At 46.3% G+C, this 19852-nt stretch overlaps 1 protein-coding gene across 1 annotated transcript in view; it reads left to right on the top strand.

Moving 5' to 3' along the window:
• The window catches only part of LRRC40 (leucine rich repeat containing 40), a 440314-nt gene that overhangs the window by 241061 nt on the left and 179401 nt on the right, over positions 1–19852 (top strand). The window lies entirely within an intron of this gene.

Raw genomic sequence — 19852 nt, forward strand, 5'->3', positions numbered from 1 at the left:
GCTAAAACCTTTCCTTGATTTGAAGAATAAAGCATGACGTTTTAGAGCCTCCTATGCAAAAGACCATTGCACGCGATGAAGTGAGAGCAGGTTGACATCATAATTATTAAAGCACATTATTAAAGCAAGCATTGGCAAAGCCTTTAGTACTGCCTTTTTAGGTCTCGCTCTCGAGACCTATTGTTGTGGAGTTGCCTCTCAAGGGAGACAGACCGGGGCACTTGCGGCGATTCTGGTGTGTCGACGCGCACGTCCAGCCCGGCGCCGTGCACATCTCTTGTCCACATTCACAGCGGCAGCCTCTCACAATCACGCGCGCACACACAGCCACACTCACGGAAGCACACACACGCGCGCCGCACACACACACACACACACACACACACACACACACACACGCAGGCACACACACACACAGGCACACACACACACACACACCCCTCCTCCCTCTTACCTCACCGGGCTCTTGTTTTTCATGCTGTGGTTTTCTCACTGGTGCTTTTGCGTCACTACCCATAGTTTAGTTGTCACGTGTCCTTATTAGACAGCCACTTATGCCCGTAACCTACTGCTCATGTCTCCCTCACACGTCTATGATTTCCAGGGTCGGGCTGTGACAGTGAATAGGCCCGGGCACCAAAATAAAAGTGCCCCCATAAGCAAATTAGGCAGCTAAAGAAGTGTCACATATTTGCAATTAGGTGCAGTTTTGAACTTGCCTAAATCACCCTGTGTGAGATTTTTTTTCAAGTATGCAATACCAATACTTCACGGATTTGCGTTTCCTTGCAGCCAATGACTCACGCTAAAGCACTCTCCCCTCTACCTAGGTATTTTCCGCACAATTAATCTTTGTCTCAATAAGCAACCAAAAGCAACCTATAGTACGTTACTCACCAATAGTAACAAATAATCTCTGTCGAAGTGCTTCTTTGCTATCCATCCGCTTCAGATCCCGAACTGGTATTTAGATTGTCGATATTCCAAGGCCGGCGCTAACAGAGCCATCCACCTCTTCTAATGCGTGGGTGCCCCTCTTCTAACACGTGGGCGGGATTACGTAGTCTCCAACTTTCGTCGCTTGTGCAAGGTCCACGCCGAAAAACTTGCTGCGTCCGCCATCTTGCATTAAAGAGCAGGTAATCAGTGCGCAGCTGCACGCGCTTCTTCTGCTTCCGCTGAAGTTCTTGACGTCAGCTGCTTAGCTATAAAAAAAAAACGAGCCTGCGAACCCTTCCGCTTTCATGCAAGGACAAGTTCGGCTTTCGAAATGGGTCCAATCGGTCAAGGGAAGGTGTGTTTTAATGCCAAGGTTTTGCGCGTCTTGCGTTGTAAAAGTACTCTAGCAAGAGGTCTCTATAGTTAGCTGGTGGATACAAACGAGACGCTGCTTTAGCTCTTTTATTTTAAGTAATTCCTTGTTTGCTTCTTGTACCTGATTTTGGAGATTTTTATAAAAACTTGTTCCTCCAATATAATGTTAGCAAATTGATTTTATGATTACATGATTACCCTGTCCAAGTGGTCTGCAAACTGGGATTTCAAGACTGTCTTTTTACGTGTGGTTTGCCCATGTAATTTGTTTGCAAGAAATAATTCGGTATTTTAAGTGACTCCAACACCGGTGCAAATGAACTGCATACAAGGGCCTTCAGAGCAAAGGCCTCCTTTAAACCTATACGCACTTTTGAGTTTCCCAGATCAGTTGAATAGAGTTGGACTTTAAGAGAGTCAAAATAAGTTACTGCAACCAGAAGCTGTTAGTGAGGCTGTGTATTACCAGATCCACCACTTCCTGGGGAAAAACAAACGCAATGCGGAGACACGAGATGCACATTATAAATAGGACGTGGTGCTGCACGCGGTGCGGAAATGGGCGCCAGTTATGACATTTTCTAAATGTTTAATTCTGCCAAGAGTGAGCTTACCTGTGCTTGCACCGCAGTATTTGGTTTGTGCCTGCTTCCTCTCAAGTGAGTACATCTGCCGACGCTGCCGGACAGACTGTAGTTGGTGCCTGTAGCCTGTAAGGATCATGCTGCGTGACTCGGGCCCAGGTGCGTCTGCCGGAGAACATATTGCCTGCATGCAGCCTCTCATAACGCTGGGCCCGACAATACTCCTTTGATCGCTGTGCCAGAAGTTTCACCCTGGTAATTTGATAGTCTTTTATTTATTTTTGAGCGTCAGTAATCACTGTGGTGTGCCTGTTACAGCTCTCATTGCTTGGCTGTCTCCTCTGATTTAATTGGATACAGTACACCGGACAAGGCCCTGCATCAGTGCCCGGTGGCTTTTCATTTCGTTTCTAACGTTACTCCCATGCAGAAAGGACCACGTCAGGATAATATCGGGAAGTGGTGGTGGTGGGGGAGGAACCCATGCCAGCCGGGTCCTGCCTGTCCAAAGCGAATCTCGGGTGACACAGGCCAGAGCTCCTTTATGTTGCCCGGTGCAGGACAAAGTCAGTTTGCAGCTGCAAAGTGCATGATGTGCACTACACAATTACAGCAGATATTCAAGCACTGGCAGCACAGCAGCAGGTCGCAGCTCCTGACCCGGAACTGCACAGTGGGGAAGCCTATGCCCCCTAGGGAAGAAGGGGGAAGAGCTTGTATCCGGCCTTGCCACAGTGAGAGAATCTATAGATAATTTGGAGCTGGACCGGCGATCCGCCCCGGAGCTTCAATGAAGCCTAAACTGGACACGAGCTTTTTGTCAGCGCATGCAGGGTACAGCTGAGACCATGGCAATTTCTCCCCTGAGATGAGGTTGCAGCTATCTCTTTAGTTGACGTTCTGCCACCAGTGCAGTCCGATCTCCAGATGGCAGGTCAGGTCACAGTGTGTGAGGTGTTTTCTTTTTTGTCTGTTTGTGGCCTTGTCAAGCTGGACTGCTGATTTTTCTGAAGAAAATAAAATCCTTAAGTAAGCTTAAATGAACGGAATATGACTTGCAAAACAGGTACATAGCATATGAGGACCACCTGAAAACGTGTTTGTGATGGTGTACGTTATGATCTCCCACTGCTGCACTGACTTGCTATGCTATGAAAATTTGCTTTTGGTGGCACAGTCGGGTTGCTCAAATGGGTGTAATTTCTGATGTTTACGTTTTCATTGCTTGATTTTACTAGCAAAAAAAGTGTCACTCATAGTTGTTGAAATGTCACTCATAATTTCCCTAAAATTATGAACACGTCACTCATAACAATCCGCAACCTTGGCAGCTATGCTCTAACCTAAATCCAAAGAGGTGCTAAGAGAGGCCTGAGGGTGGACAGCGGTGCCTGGACCAGTGTGATCGGAGGCCGGCACCATGCCGCTCTTCGGATCCAACCCCTTCGATCAGGATGACGGTGAGTGGGTGCGGCGAACATTGGTCTTCCAGCCTGACTCAGGCTCCAGACACCTGACAGGGGGAGGCTGGGGATCCTAGACATGACTATCCGATGTTATTGTTATTGTTAATTTCGATTTATAGCGCGCCCAATCACCTGCAGGCCTCTAGGCGCTTGGAAATCGATGTCATACAATAACTTGGTTCACTCCTGAGAGAGATGCAGCTGCAAAACTACACTGTGGTCAAGGCTCTTCTAAACAGCAAGGTTTTCAGAGACTTCCTGAACCGTAGGAGATTCATCTCCCTGCGTATCCCCTCGGGCAGCTTGTTCCATAATTGGGGGGCCAGGACAGAGAAGGCTCTCCCTCCCTTAGTCACTAATTTGTAGCGGGGGCAGACCAGTAACTGAGCGTCTGATGATCTGAGTGCTCTAGTCGGGTTGTACACTTCCAGGCGGGCTTTAATATAAGCCGGCGCATGGCCGTAAATCGCCTTATGCGCTATACAGAGGCTCTTGAATTCAACCCTCTCCTTAACAGGGAGCCAGTGAAGGTTTTGAAGAAGAGGGGAAGCCTTTGTTCGTCTGGGCACTCTGAAAATTAGCCGTGCGGCGTCATTCATTACGACCTGGAGTCTTTTTATCGACATTTTTGGGAGGCCGAGGTACAGGGCATTCCCATAGTCGATCCGGGAGATGACAGTTGCTGCTACAATTGAGCGCATCATCGAATGAGAGAGGAAGGGGGCTATCTTTCTTAGTTGTCTGATGATATTCGTACACGTTCCAACAACAGCGGAAACTTGACTGCACATTGACAGGTCGCAGTCTAATTTAATCCCCAGACTCTTTACGTTGGCACTGGGCTTTGGGGCTGATCCAAGCTCAGCAGGCCAGTACAGATCACTCCACGGTGAGGTGGTAGATGGAATTACCAATACCTCGGTCTTATCCGGGTTGATCTTTAGTAGGTTTTTCGTCATCCAGCCTACAATGTACCTCAGGATGTTTTGGGCTTGGATTTGTGCTGTCCCTGTATTATCGATACTCAGCACTAGCTGAGTATCGTCAGCATAGTTGTAGACTCTGCAGCCCAACTCAGCCAGGGATGCAATCAAAGGCTGCAGGTAAAGATTGAACAGAAGTGGGGACAGTGCGGAGCCCTGTGGGACTCCGCACTCTAAGTGGCCCACTTCAGATATTGACTCCCCAAGTTGTATCCTCTGAGTCCTTCCCAGAAGGAAGGATCTCAGCCACTTGAGGGCCAAGCCTTTGATCCCAAAGGCCTCCAGCCTTCCCAGGAGCAGGTCATGACTGACGGTATCGAACGCCGCTGACAGATCTAGTAAAATCAGGGCGCTCGGCCTTTTGCCGTCAGCCATGCCTCTCAGTTCGTCCAACAACGAGAGCATCACTAGCTCGGTGCTGTGGTGCGCTCGAAACCCTGCCTGTCGCTCATGCAATAAGCCATGGGATTCGAGGTACAGTGATAGAGACTTCAGCACGTGTTGCTCTAGGACCTTAGCAAGGAAAGGCAGCTGGGAGATCGGCCTATAGTTCTTCAGAACAGCCGGATCTGCGCCTGGTTTCTTCAATAGAGGTCTAACTCTCGCCTCCTTAAGGTCACCGGGTAAGTACCCTGTTTCTAGGGACCTATTTAGGAGAGAAATGATCCGAGCCTCCAGTAGCGGGCGTGCCACACGGAAGATACTCGGGGGACATGGGTCCGCTGGGGAGCCAGATTTAGTTTTCCCCATTAGCTGCTCTAGACTCAGCTCGTCCAACTCAGGGAACTGTACTAAAGAGCAGTGAGTAGGGTTTTGAACCTCAGGCTGTATAGTGTCATCATTCACCACATTACTCTTGATGTCCTGGATAATGGTCTTTACCTTTTCTAAAAAATATTCCTGAAAGGTGTTAGAGTTTATGGGAGATTCAGAGTTCTCCTGTTTTTTACTCAGCTCCAACAGGATTCGGAAAGTCTCCTTCTGGATATTCCTAGCCTTCTGTAGGCGAGACTCATAGTACTCCACCTTGGCTTGTGAAATAAGTTTTTTATACAGGTGGAGTGAGTCTTTATATTGGTTCCTTGCAGTATCCTGCTTGGTTTTCCTCCAAATTCTCTCCCGAGCTCGGAGCTTCCTTTTTTGTTCCCTTAATGACGGGGTAAACCATGGAGCCTCTTTACCAGGACCCTTAATTAACTGAGTTTTTTCCGGTGCTATGTGATCGAAAGCTGTGTTCAGGCTCTGAATTAGAACTGTATATTCTACGTCCAGGCTACTATCAGAGTTCGTCAGAGAAGTCATTTCCGGAAACACAGGGGTCAGGTTTTTTAAATCAACCTCGGCCCATTTGCGGGTCCTTCTAGTACCTCGGGGTAAGTGCTTTAAATGATCTTTTATGTTTACCTCACAGATCACTAGGTGATGGTCGGTCCAAATGCAGGGAACCACATCCTTAAGAAGGACATTTGGGTCTGTGGACCATACTAAGTCAAGGGTATGACCCTTAATATGTGTGGGTACTTTCACAAGTTGACTGAAACTCAAAGCGGACATGGTAGTGTCCAATTGACGTGTTGGTAGGTCCCATTGGGGGCTGTCCCAGTGCAAATTAAAATCTCCTAATATCACAATTTTTTTATACCTTGTACATAGATCTGATATAATAGGTGTAAATGAGTCATTAAAAAGTGGAGATGAGTTGGGTGGGCGATAGATTGACAGAATCACCCAGCAGGAATTGTTGAGAGAAATCTTTATTCCTACTAGATCGGCTAGGTCCACTGTTTCTGAAATTATCTTTTCCACAGATAAGGATTTTTTAAATAGAATCGCTACCCCACCCCCCCGAGCCGACCCTGCACGGTTCTGCCAGATTGCGTCATAGCCATTAGGGAGGGCAGCAATAATATCCGGCATGGAGTTTTCGCCCAACCAGGTTTCTGAGAGTGTCAGGACATCGAGTTCTCTATCCTGAAGTAGGTTATAGATCTCTACATGATGACTGTGAAGGGACCTAGTATTCAGACTAGCTATCTTTAGTACCGGGTATTGGATTCTAGAACTTCTGTTATACGGCCGCAGTATGGCAAGACTTTTTAGCCTAGCAATAGCACCTATATCGAGTGGCAACTGACCGTTATCTAAACAGCAAAGCTCTTCCGCCGTATACGTATAGCGATGGTCAGGAGTTCGAGCCCCCGAGCCCGCCCGTGCGCGGACGGGCGCAGACGGGCTGGACTCTGGCGTGACTCCGGCGATGGTCTGGCGATCCCGCAGCGCGTACCCGCTGCGCGTGAGCATGGTCGTCTTAAATACCGGTCTAGCGTCCTTGTGACGACTAGACCGTGCCGAGCCTCAGCCCCCACCCAAGATGTCTGCCGCTATGGCACTCAGTGAAGGAAGGAAGGTAAAATGAAGCTGTAGGCTTCTTGATTATCAGGAGCAGCCGCCCCAACGCGGTATTGCGTGTGTTATTGCGTGCAAGTAAGCGGATCAATTTTAAAAATAATGTGCACCAAATCAAGCATTCATAAACACAAAACGAAAATTTTAAAATTTCAGGCTGCGAAGGCTCCTAATGAGCGCAATGCGCTCTGTGCTGAGCTCTATCTTGAAATGTGACCAAGCGTGTTTCCAAGCAGCAGGCCGCCTAATTTGCTCGTCCACGGTTTCCCGGAAGTGTCAGTCCCAAGTAGCCAGGAATTAGTAGCTCCGTGACCCACCTCGTACTAAGAAGGGCTCTGTCATTAGCTCAACAGGTCCATCCTTGTTTACAGCTGTTGTGACCTTGGGCCACTCCTTCACAAATACCCCAATGGTGGAAATGTACATGCCCTAAGTCCCCAGTAAGTACACCGTGAAAACCCATTCACAGAACACAGTAAGAAACACAAAGTTTCAACGGTTGAGTAAAAAGAGCACTGCTGCCGAAGAGTAGTAACATGAAAGTGCCAGCAGTGCCAGGAAAACAGTGAAACAGCAGCAGCGCTGGAGAATAGTACTATTGCTGCACTTCCACCAGGAAGTATTAAAGTGACAGGTCTCAGTTGGGATCGAAACATAGACACTCACACAAAGCTTAAAGAAGCACTTTCGTCACACCGTTGTATTACAACAGCAGCAGTAATAAAGTAAGCAGGAGTGCTGGCAGAGACACTCACTGAAACATCACTAAAACTTCCAGCTGGTGAAACTACCATAGCAGCATTGCCATGGAGTACAGCTAAAGCAGCAGTGCTGCCAGCGGGTAACTTCAGCACCATCACAGTCATAAAGTATTATTACAGCTGTAATGTTAAAATTCTAAAACAGTGGTACTGCAAGAGGATCATTGCGGCAAAAATACATTTTATTTATTTATTTATTTTATTTATTGAAGTTTTATATAGCGTTGGCTGGACCCGAGGGTATCAGAGTTCTTCACAGCAAATAGAGAAATGCAACAGGAAAAATAAACATAGAAAAACCGGAATCAGGAACAACAGGTAGGAAATAGAGTCTGTAAAACAACAACTTGGGCACAAAATGGGACGGAGTTCAAGAGCGAAACAATCGGCTCTAGATCAAGAGAGATATCGGATTTCACCAACAGGCGGAGTTCTCGTTAAGCAGAGGAGCGTTCCAGGAAGAGGGCTTTGAGTAGCGATTTGAATTGCGGGAAGGAGGCGGTCATTCTGATGTGGGGGGGGGATGGCGTTCCAGATCCTGGGAGCATTCCCCGCAAAGGATTTATTTGAGGTATTGCGTTTCTGTGATTTTCAGAAGAATGAGTAGTAGTGTGTTGGAGCTTCTGAGGTTCCTGGATTGACCTGCCCTTTTGAGTTTGGAGGCCAGGTATTCTGGTTTGCCTGTATGCAGGGCTTTATGTGTGAGGCAGGCTGTGCGGAAGTTGGCTCGTTGGTCGATTGGGAGCCATTTCAGTTCTTTGAGTGCCGGAGAGATCTGGTCATATTTCTTTGTTCCTGTGACCATTCTTGCTGCTGCGTTGAGGGTGGAGGAGAGAGGACCCAAGTGTGACTTGGCTGTTCCGGTCAGTACAGCGATGCCATAGTCAATCCTGGAGAGCACAAGTGCCTGCGTGGCCTGTTTCAGATATTTGGTGGGGGGGGGGGGAAGGGTTTAATTTTATAGAGAAGTTTCAGGTTCATGAACGCGCTTTTGGCAGTTTTAGAGATGTGTTTATTCATGACCAGTTTCGGGTCGATAGTAATTCCTAGGGATTTTGCGGAGTCCGTTGGCGTTATAGAGACATTGAGGGCATTTAAGGCTTTGAGCCGTTCCACTATTTGTGGGTTTTCATCCTTGTTCGAGATTAGGAGTACTTCCGTTTTCTCTTCGTTCAGTTTGAGGTGGTTGGCTGAGAGCCAGTGTTGGACCTCCAAGAGTGTAGCATTTAATCTGTGGATGTCTGCGATCGAAGTGGTTTCTAAATAGAGTTGAGTGTCATCCGCGCAGAGGTGGAAGGGGATGTTGGATTTCCTGAGAAGTGAGGTGAGGGGTTCTATGTAAATGTTGAAGAGTTGTGGGGAGAGTACTGATCCTTGAGGGACTCCTCTGCTGAGGGGGAGGGGGTCTGATTCGTAGCTGTTGATCTTTATTCTTTGAGTGCGGTTGTTAAGAAAGGAGGAGAACCATTTTAGGACTGTCTTTTCGATGCCCGCTCTCTCTCGGAGGACATTAAGTAGGAGGGTATGATCTACTGTGTCGAACGCAGCCGAGAGATCAAGGAGAATGAGAAGGCTACAGTGGTTGGAGTCGAGTGACATGTGCAGATCGTCGAGAACATTTAGGATTGCGGTTTCAGTGCTGCAGCCTTTCCTGAACCCTGATTGGAGAGGATCCAATAGGTTAGAATTCTCTAGATGTTGGTTTAATTGTGAGAGCACACATCTTTCCAGAATTTTGGCTAGGAACGGAAGGTTCGAGACTGGCCTGAAGTTGTTCATGTCCATGAGGTCAAGGCCAGGTTTGTTCAGCAGAGGTGTGACTTGTCCTAGTTTAAGGCAGTCCGGGATGTGGCCCTCGCTCAAGGAGCTATTGATGATCTTGCTCCAGATTGGGGCTAGCGTGAGCTTCAAATCCTTGGTCAGTCTCGAGGGAAGTTGATCGAGGGAGTGAGATGAGGGTTTCGCAGTGGCGATAAGATTGCTTATCATTTCTTCCTTGACAGGCTGGAAGGAAGACCAGCGGATAGACGGGGTTATTGTGGGGGTGGCGTTGGTTGCAGGACTCGAGCTGAAGGAGCGATCAATTTTGGCGATTTTTTCCATTGATAAAGCTTGCGAAGTATGTGAGAAGTTGGCCTGATATATGATGCTCACTAATTCTAGTGATCACCTTGTATCAGTCCAAACAACCCTTATGGGGATTGGTTGTAAGTCAACCTTATAGACCAGCTATCCTAATGGTAGCATGGACAAAGCAGTCTTAGGCTAAACACTTTTGGCATGTGAAGCCAGCTCTTTTACCAAAATAGGACCCCTTGAATACCAGATGAAAGGACACCACACAGGTTGTTATGAAAATAAACAGTCTATTTATTATTAACAACACCTCTGAACTCTTTATGAGGTCAGAGGGCTAAGCACATTACAATCTCTTACGAAAAATACGACAATTTGCACAAAATTACAATGGTGCCCTAGGGGCACGACAAACCATATACTAAGTAAGTGGAATGTGAAAGTCGATAAAAGGAATGGAGCTGTCCAGAGGCTGTTGGATCGATGGGACCACGCTACACTAACTCTAAGTAAGTAATAGGAGGCCCACGGGACGCGTGTGCAGAGTGTGAACTCACCCGCGAGATGCGTAACAACGTCTATGGACAGTACAGTTCAAGTTAAAGGTAAGTACGGACAATCCTGACTAGGTAGGACTAAAACGACTGTGGAACTGGACACTAGGACAGTTAGACTACCCTTGAGCACCGAAATGCTCTCGTTACCTCACCCACAAGCTGCGGGTGCATAGGTGCCAAAGTGTGTCGGGTTATCGCGTTGAAGTCAATGGAGCCTGAAAGAAAAGATGCTGCAGGCGACCAGGAGGAAGATGTCCGGTGCGATCCAAGGGTGGATCGGTGAAGAAGAGCACCTGAAAGCAGAGGGAACAGTGTTCATAGTCACTAGCCAGTGACCGGTGTGGAACCAGGAAGGAACCAGGTGCTGTTGTCGCGATCAGGTGAAGAATGGACGCTTGACTCTGCAGCCACGTGGACCAGGAGGTGTCTTCGACGACCAGGATGGAGGCACCAGCTGTCCCACGCAGGCTCTCTCTGTTGGCGGTGTCGGATCCGCATTTGGAGTCAACAGGCCTTGGCAAAGGCAACCCACGTGGTGAGTGAAAAAGACGTCTGGTGCGGACTAGGAGAGTCCGGGGTGCCCCTCTTTTGGAAGGGAGCAAGGGCCAGTCTGGAGCAACCAGACCAGCAGTGAAGATGCAAATGTTCGTCGTCTAGGAGGCCACTAGCCAGCCGGCAAGTGACCAGACAACGCGTCGAGCAGAAGGGCCCCACGCAGATCTCGTGGAAGCTGGAGGGCTGATCTTCAGTGCAGGGGCTGCTCGGGGCTAGGGCTTCTCAATCCCCAAAGCACTTGGTCGAGTTTACCTCGGGAGTCGTGCTGGAAGCGAAGTGCAGTTTCTTTCAAGATGGCCGGTCCCACGTGTCTCGTCGCACCCACGGGTCTCAGCTTTGCTGCAGATGTGAGTTGAGGTCGGAGAGGTCTGGGAATCCGGGTCTCGTCGGGCTCTGAAGTCTGGATCCTCGAGGGAAGACGACAAAGTGAAGCCGCTGGACGCTTGATGGTGCCTGCAGTTGCAGGGTGGACACTCCTTGCCCACAAGGGAGATTTCTTCAGTCTTCTGTGGAGCAGAACGTCGAAGTCCAGAGTTTCTTCTTGTAGAGTAGTTCAGGATTAATCTAATTTGGAATGGGACCAGCTCCTACCTTTATCCTGCTAAAGGGGGCTGCACTACTGACTAGGTCCCTCCCCTGGGTGGGACCAGGAAGGGGGTGGTTACACCCCCTATCCTTTGTCCGGTTTCCCGCCAGAGCTGGGGCTGGAGTGCCCCAGCAACTGGTTTGAACCGGTGTATGCACAGGGCACCTTGTGTGCCCCAGGCATGTCTCATTCCTTTCAGGCCTATCCTCCCCAATACACAAAATCCGGTCTGGGGTGGTGCTAGCACCTCCCAAGGCAGGAAACCCTTTGTCCAAGCCTCCCTCGCTGGAAGGACTCCCAGCAGCAGGAGGTCAGACTTGTGTCTGTGGAGGCAGCATCCATTTTGTGATGCCAAGGCTCGAGTTAACTTTAACCGGGGTTCTCAGTTACATACATGTCGTGCCCCTCTAGAAGGGTGGAATGCTACCCCCTTCGCCAGAATTGGCGAGGGGGTAGTATTCCAATTCGTATGACACCTTACTCGACATGTTTTGATAATGTTATACCAGAGTTAGCATTTAACCGCGAGGTTGATAATGCACTTAAGAGTATATGGTATAGCGTTATCATGGAACAGCTATTAGGACTTGGTTCCGCAAGCTGCAAACGGGCTCAGCTCATGCCAGAGCACCATCTCACATAATTCCAAGCACTCTGCCTTCAGGATTGATAAGGCCTTCCATAGGAGTGACTGATAGGAATATATGTGTCCATTTTAGGGTTAGATATAGGTATACTATATCTATAGCAAAGGGTGATTACACCACCTGTCCCCAGCTGTCATGCAGGCAGTTGTGTCAGTTTTAGATGGCCAGCCAGGGGTGGCATAATACATGCTTCAGCCCCTGGTAGGCCCTGGGTACACCTATGCCCTGGATACCTAAGGTACACTGTACAGGGACTGATAAGGTGGCCCAGTACCAATTAGATATGTACCTAAGGTACATGGAATCCATTTAAACAGAGAGAGCAGGAAGCCTGGGGTCCTGAATAGCAGGATCCCAGGCCAACTAAGTCAAAAACCAGCAAAACACTAGGCAAAAAAGTTGTGGGTAACCATAGTCAGATATCCACCTTCCTACAAAGTTGTCGCACTGTGTCTTGGACGCCCCTAAGTTGGCTGCCTTAGGAATGGAGGTTTGGTTCCTAATGATGTTGAAGAGTTCTTTGGGGCGGTTTTTGGCATTATCTAATGCAGAGCAGAAGAAGGAAGATTTTTTGCTTTTGATGTGGGTATAGTAGTTTTTGCGTGCTGCCTTGAGTTGGGCCCGATGGATGGTGGTGGGGTTGTGTCTCCAGGTTCTTTCCAAGGTTCTTAGGTGTCTTCTTTCATCATTAATGTCAGTAGAGAACCATGATCTAGAGGGAATGCATCTGTTTTTTTTTAGTTTCAGAGGAGCCAGCTGATCCAGGGCGAGCTCAAGGTTGGAGTGGTAGAGCGAGGTGAGTTCCGAGGTTGAGAGCTTCTGTCGTGTTCGGGAGGAGAGTGCTGAGTCCTTCTTCAAGCTTGTCTCGAGGGACTCTGGAGGTGTTCCTGACCCATTTAGGGGGGGCTTGAGTGGGTGGGCGGGATAGGGCCGGGTGGATGATATGAAAGAGAATGATGTGGTGGTCTGACCAGTCCACCGGGATTATGTGGTCAATCGATACTGCATTTTTGTTCGCAATGATGGCATCCAGGGTCGCTCCTCTTTAATGCGTTTCCTCTGAGCAGTGTTGGATCAGATCGTTGTCTTGCAGAAGGATGTTGAGAGATTGAATCAGATAGTTATTGGAATCGTTCCATCTTAGGTTGAGGTCGCCCAAAATTAAGCTGTTGTCGTTGTTAAGTGCAGATTGGGTGATCAGATCTGACAGCTGTGCTCTAAATTCGTTGGAGTTGCCTGGGGGATGGTAGAGGAGATGGCATTGGCGTGAGCTATGACCGTGAGAATTGATGTTGATCGACAGGCATTCGAAGGAGCTGTACAGGCAGGAGGGGGCTTTTAATTAACATAGTAAATGCAGTGGTACCTATATTTATTATTATTATGTGTTCTATAGTGGGTGGGGTGGGGTGGGGTGGGGTGGGGTGGGGTGGGGGTGTGTGTGTGTGTGTGTGTGTGTGTGTGTGTCTCTGTGTGTGTGTGTGTGTCTCTGTGTGTGTGTGTGTGTGTCTCTGTGTGTGTGTGTGTGTCTCTGTGTGTGTGTCTCTGTGTGTGTGTGTGTGTCTCTGTGTGTGTGTGTGTGTCTCTGTGTGTGTGTCTCTGTGTGTGTGTCTCTGTGTGTGTGTCTCTGTGTGTGTGTCTCTGTGTGTGTGTCTGTCTGTCTGTTCCCAACTACTGTGTGGTGGTCACTGGCAACTTCCCCACCACAAGATTTCTTCTATAGCCCACCATGCAAACCATCCTCTCACTTCATACAGTTGTTAATCTCCACTGATTTCAACAATGCCAACATTTAAGACTAACACTCTTACCTTCTTTGGAGAATCAGCAGTTTAGTGGCATATCCTTGCGTTTGTAGCGCATGCCCTGTGTTATGAAAGTTGATGTTTTGTTGCCTTTTCCATTGTGTCTGTAAATTAACCTCCATAATTAAACATTAATCATATCCTTCCGTACTACCTTGCCCACCTAGTCCTCATGACTGTCTTCCCCAGTAACTGTTTGATGTAATCCATGTCATCATGTTATATAATTTACAAATTAATTTCCTAGTCTCTCGTCATCAACAGGCAAGCGTATAATGTGGGGCTCTGTGTGGGTGGGGTGCTTTGTGTGTGGATGTGGGGCTCTGTGTGGGTGGGGGGCTCTATGCGTGTGTCGGTGTGGTTCTGTATGTTTGTGTGTGGCATTTGGGGGAGATTAAGCTATTGACATTGTAAATGACAATGCCATTTATTTACCTGTTTTCAAAACCAACACATAAATAAAAAAATTGTCATTTATAATGCCAATAGCTCTAACTTTAGAAAAGGCGAGACCGTTGCATTGTCAATGCTTGTTTAAATTACTAGTCAAATGGTTTCAGCAAGCTGCGTTATCGCATAGCGTAGCTGAAGTATTGACGTCAGAAGTATACGTTCTCTCACAGACGGAGAATTCACTGCGCTGGCTGCAGCATTGCACACATACATACACAGAGGTGACCGGTAAAATCTAAGGCAAGCTACACACACGTACACTTTCACACAAGTGACACATGTCAAGACTTAGATCTAAAACTCATGTTAAATAATGAGGGTGATGGTTCTGTAGCACATGCACATGCCATGTATGTGGGTCTACTGCTCATGTGAACCGGTCAAGATGTCTGTTCTACTGCACATGCAACAACGTGCAGTGCTTGCACAAGTCGTGTTTTTAGCAGTGCATTACAGATCTAAAAGGGGAGGCTACACAACTCGCACAGCTTGAGTAATGCTCTGCAGCATGTGCTATTACGTTGTGATCCTGCACAGGAGTTGTTAGAAATGCAGCTCTTGTCTATTGATCCACGATTAGTGTTGATGCAGAGGCCAAAGTGCCGTCTTTAAGACATGTTAGAACATGCACAGATCTATGGGTTCTTTCTGTGTGTTCAAAGATGGTGCTGAAGCTCACTTCTAAAGACTGTGGAGGGCCATTATAGAACATGCACACGCTAGAGGGTTGACAGTGATTGTCTTTCCAAAAGGCCACAGGGAGAGCACTGTAGCAGGGGTAAACACCTCCGTATTGGTTCTGCATAATATGCACAGATCAGGATGCTGGTCAGAAACCCAGATCATCGATTCTGCAGTGCTTTCCATGTGGGTCTATGTCAATAAGTGAACCTATCCCCAGGAGATAATCTCATTGATTTCGAGGAAGGAAACCACACTCTTCTTATTGGCAATTTCATCCTAAGCCTCTCACAAACATTAATGTAAAGTGCAGGTGCCTGAATTTCATTCCTTTGTGCAACAGTGGAAAGAAGTTAGTGACAGTTGGCATAGGTTTATTAAAGTGCTCATGCAGTGTTCCAATGTTTTCTGAAAACCATGACGACGGCGAGTGTGCAGTTATTGTTAAGTCTAAGCTTCCATTGAAAATTCCTTTTTTGAGTCAATAACAACTTTGGCAACAACTGATAAATTTTTTTATCCAGTTCCTGCATTGAGCTAAATTTTAGTATGTCATGTTTTATACATACACAGTCTTCCTCAGAGAAAAATATAAATGAGAGTACAAAAATTCAAGGATTTTGCTTTTTAACTACCACTTGAATTGAATTTATACTCTACGCCGTGGCAAAACCTTTCAATGAAATTAGACCAGACAGGCATGAATTGAATACTCTGTAAGTATAAGACCCCATTTTCTGGATTGGTGTAAATCCATAAGGTAGTTTTTGAGATATTTTGACTGCAAAAAGATATTGGAATTAAATGCAAGGTTAAGGTACAGAGAAATCCTATTTACTATTTCCCAAATTCTCTGTGAATCCAGATTCGTGTGTGGTACGGGGATCCTAATTTGAAAAATAAATTGAACCAGGTTGGAAGAGGGAACATTTTCTCCCTTAGCCCATTGCATGATTCACAAAGTATCTGCAGACTAACATAATCTGATTGGCTGGCCATAAAAGAAAATGTATGTTTTTGCTGCCATTATGAGATGCAAAACTTTTGTATATCATGTGTTGCACAAAATGATGGATCTGTAAGATCCCCGTCGCTGAGAGAATGCGGGACCCCAGAAATGTAACCCCTTGAAAGTAACCAATTGTTTCTGCCAAATCCATGGGCCAAGCTGTGCCTTAGTGAATCCCACAGCTCACCATTTTGTTACATGAATCCAAAAAGAATACATGGATTCCCAGGAACTATCGCAGAAAGGTGAACCATTTTGGATCTGCAGAAGTGTTTCAGTGCTCCCAAAGAAAATGTCGTACATTTAAGGAAAAAACATAAAGCGTGCACACTGAGGCAGGTACAGGGCCTTTAGCCAAGCCTTGTGTTTAGTAAAAATATTCCACGGCAACATAAAGGAAAGTTTCAGTTCTGTTAAGGACACGAAGACGAGGATTATGCATTTCTATCTCCTCTTTATTCCAACAGCATCCACAAGAAAACAACACTACTGAACTACATTTCCCATGAACATAGGGAAAACCCAGTAGTCCAAATAACATCCAATCATAAAATGTCCATGACATCGTGTTAGCAACGACCCTCCTCTCTTCTATTCGTGTTATCGAAAAGTTATCCGGTAAGCCTGATCTCTCTGTTTCTGATCCACTCCTAGTAAACAGGAAATCAAGTAATTACCTGAATGAACAATATTTCCAAATTCTAACCAAAAGTTAACAAAGCGCTACAAACACTGCGTACTGTCTTGTCACAACATGAAAGTACTGTCGTAGTCTTTTATTAAACAGTATAATTGTGACTTGTGTATTTAGTGAGTTTTACTACCTGTAACTTCTGAGTGGATGAATCACAGATCCATAAGGAGTGTATTCCAAAGGGAGGATTAATATTTGCCTTAGTGTCCTTATAGAATTTTAACATTTCTGCAGGTTAGTTAGGATTTTTTTTTATTCTATGTCAGGGTCGGAAGCTCAGATATTGCATGTTTAAAGCTTTTGAACCGCCAAGGATGCCACACTGTCAACTGGCTTAAAATAGAAATGTTTAAACGTGGACTCAGACAACCAATCTACAACTTACATAGTTTCATTACATCCTCTAAACAATCTGCTTAAAGGAATGTCTTCGAGGCCATAGCTCCCCTGGCGGAGAGAGCCGTCCAAACTGTGACTACTAAATCTTAAAATCAATACAAACACACATTCTGTGGTGTCGCTGCAGACAAGAAGGTTTTAATTCTGTTCGGCTCCCAGCGCATCTCTGTGGCTTCACGGACTCTGATTTAGAACGACACGATTCCCACAGTGCTCTTTGGCAGTCGGAGGACCCAACCATGGGTGAGTCCAAGCCACGAAACCTAGACTGGCGCCCCATCTAAACTGGGAAAGATAACTACATTCCCATCTACATGCATCATATAAGAAAACCTGAATTATCCAGCAAACGTACTCGCAGAGTTAATAAATATAAAGAGCACCAGGAGAAGTACTTAACTTGCTGGCGGAGCAGCGAAGAGGAGGAGGGTTGTTTGCAACACAATGTCATGGATTGCACGTTATATGATTGGTTGTTATTTGGATCACTGGTTTTTCCCCTTTGTTCATGGCTAATGTCATTGAGTGGTGCTGTTTTCATTCGGCTGCTGTTGGAATAAATCAGAGACAAAAATGTATAATCTGAGCCTATTGCCCTGACATAGGTTTTCAGCTGCACATGGCTAATGAATGTGGACAGTGGGTGGTTTCTGCATGGGAAGCTGGGAGCAGAGCTGGCCCAGCAGCCAACCCCGCCTAGCACAAGCGAGGGTTTTCCACAAAGGGGATATAGGGTATGGCCAAAGATCAGGGCTTTCAACGAACCACCACTGCACATGGCTAAACATTGTGGAGAGTGGCTAATGTGCCAAGAGACCTCTGAGGTAGTGGATGCTACGCAAATGTCTTTAATCAATCAATCAATCAATCACTGTTGACGTAGACACTGCCCATTGGTCTATGAATACATGGGAGCATGCACACAGCCCATGATGTATATGGCAAATCCTTGGTGTAAGAATGTTAAGTTTTTTTCTTTTGAACCTGCTTCTGTACTGTGGAAAATTGATGCAGATGTAAGAGTCAACTTTGGTTATTGTGAACTGGGCCTGGGTCCAGATGCGAACCCTGTGCTCAAATGACCATGTACCTTTGCATCCAATTAATTTTACCCTTGTTTTGGCTCGACACTGGCCTTAAGTGCAACACCTGCTGTGCATATTTAAAGGCTTTATGCATTTTTGTGTCCATACAGGTGCTTGGTACAGGCTGACCTCTCAGCCTCCACATGAACTGCCTACGTTTCTGATCATTGGGGTCACTCTCCATGGTGGATATATGCCCTGCAGGCCAAACCCAGCTAACCGCTCCCACCTATGGCCAAATACCACGTTCTGTCCATCTTATTTTTTTTCCCCCCCACAAAGGTCGTGCAGGGCCTGGCCGATGGAATACTGTGCCTGACTGGAACAGTAAAATGCATTTGTAGCTTTTCAGTTCCGTGTGGCTAGCCTTGTAGGTAATCCAATACCTATAGACTTTACTGTATACAAAATATTACTGCAAATGATGTTCTTGAAGATCTGATGTTGCTGAAGCTTTATTGGTTTGCAAAGCATAGACTATACTGAGAGCTAAAAAGAGACATAATCACAGCAAGTGGTACAGGTACTTAAAACATATGCGTTTGCAAAGTTATAATGTTCGCAATGCTTTATGGAAATGGATATTGTTGCTCAAAATCATAATATTTCTACCATAAAGGGATACTTTCTCTCTTTGATTAATTAAAAACATATTTAATTACCAAAATGTCTGTGAACATGTTGATAATGGAAGAGAGAACAAGCACAACAGTATCAATTGTGTCACATGTACCTGCAAGAGAAAGTTGGCAGCATCGTGGAGTTCTTATACATTGGCGTTCAGTGGAGTAACTAGTTTCAGGATGTCCTGAGACTCGAGTGGCAACAGTTCAGGGTGAAGTGGTACTAAAAGCTAGGACTGTGGGTCTAAAAGGAGCAACAAAGCAGTTGATAACATAATACATTTCAGCACAGTTGCCGAACTGTTGTGGGATGTAAGATACTTAGTAAATATTTACGATCATCTGGTTCAGATGTGGTTGAATCTTCAGCAGACCACCTCTACCTTATTACTTGGAGTGCAGCTGGCTCAGAGTCTTCTAGTTCTTAGGATTCCTTATGCTGGCTGGTGGCTTCCAAACAGAGCAATGTCAGCAGGCAAAGCAAACAGGGCCACAGTCTGCCATAACAAACATGAAATTAACCCCATGTGTTCTCCACATTATGGCTCAACTTCTGCTACAAGGGTTCAAGCAGCCTCACAAATTGAATGCAGCACCAGCTTTTAGGTCCTAATTCAGGCACATAACCACTGCCAATCTCTGCCCAGGGCATTCTGACAAGTGTTTAAGATCCAACCTTTCAGACGTACTTAGGTTTTCCTTCCTTAGGGAGCCATCAAAGATCCTAAAAGCTAATGCATACATGCAGGGGCTCAGGATAGCCTCCAGGGACTTTCTGGCAAGACGTTATAAGTTTGTGTATTTATCCAGCTCCCTGAGCCTGAACTTTCAGTGCCACACACGAGATTGGTATGCTGTTAAAATGTCTTAGATAACAAGATCATTTATGGGTTTTTTCTTTAGCAGGAGCACAGATGGGAGGATGGCATTCATTATCCTACAAGGAATTTTAGGTCGGACTTGACAGTGCAACTGTCACCTGCACTTTTAACCTAGACCAATATTATTATACGCTACCTTACTTCTTCAGAAATTGATATTTACTCCTATGCTATTTACTTGTAATGCTTTAATTTGCCATAACATATTCTTGTAAAGCCAGACCTATTGGCATTGCCAATGCTTGTTGTTACAATGTTTGTCTTTGCTGCTTTAGCTAGGGGCAGTT

This window comes from Lissotriton helveticus, chromosome 1_2 (genome assembly GCF_964261635.1).
Source record: "Lissotriton helveticus chromosome 1_2, aLisHel1.1, whole genome shotgun sequence".
In the NCBI taxonomy this organism is placed as follows: Eukaryota; Metazoa; Chordata; class Amphibia; order Caudata; family Salamandridae; genus Lissotriton; species Lissotriton helveticus.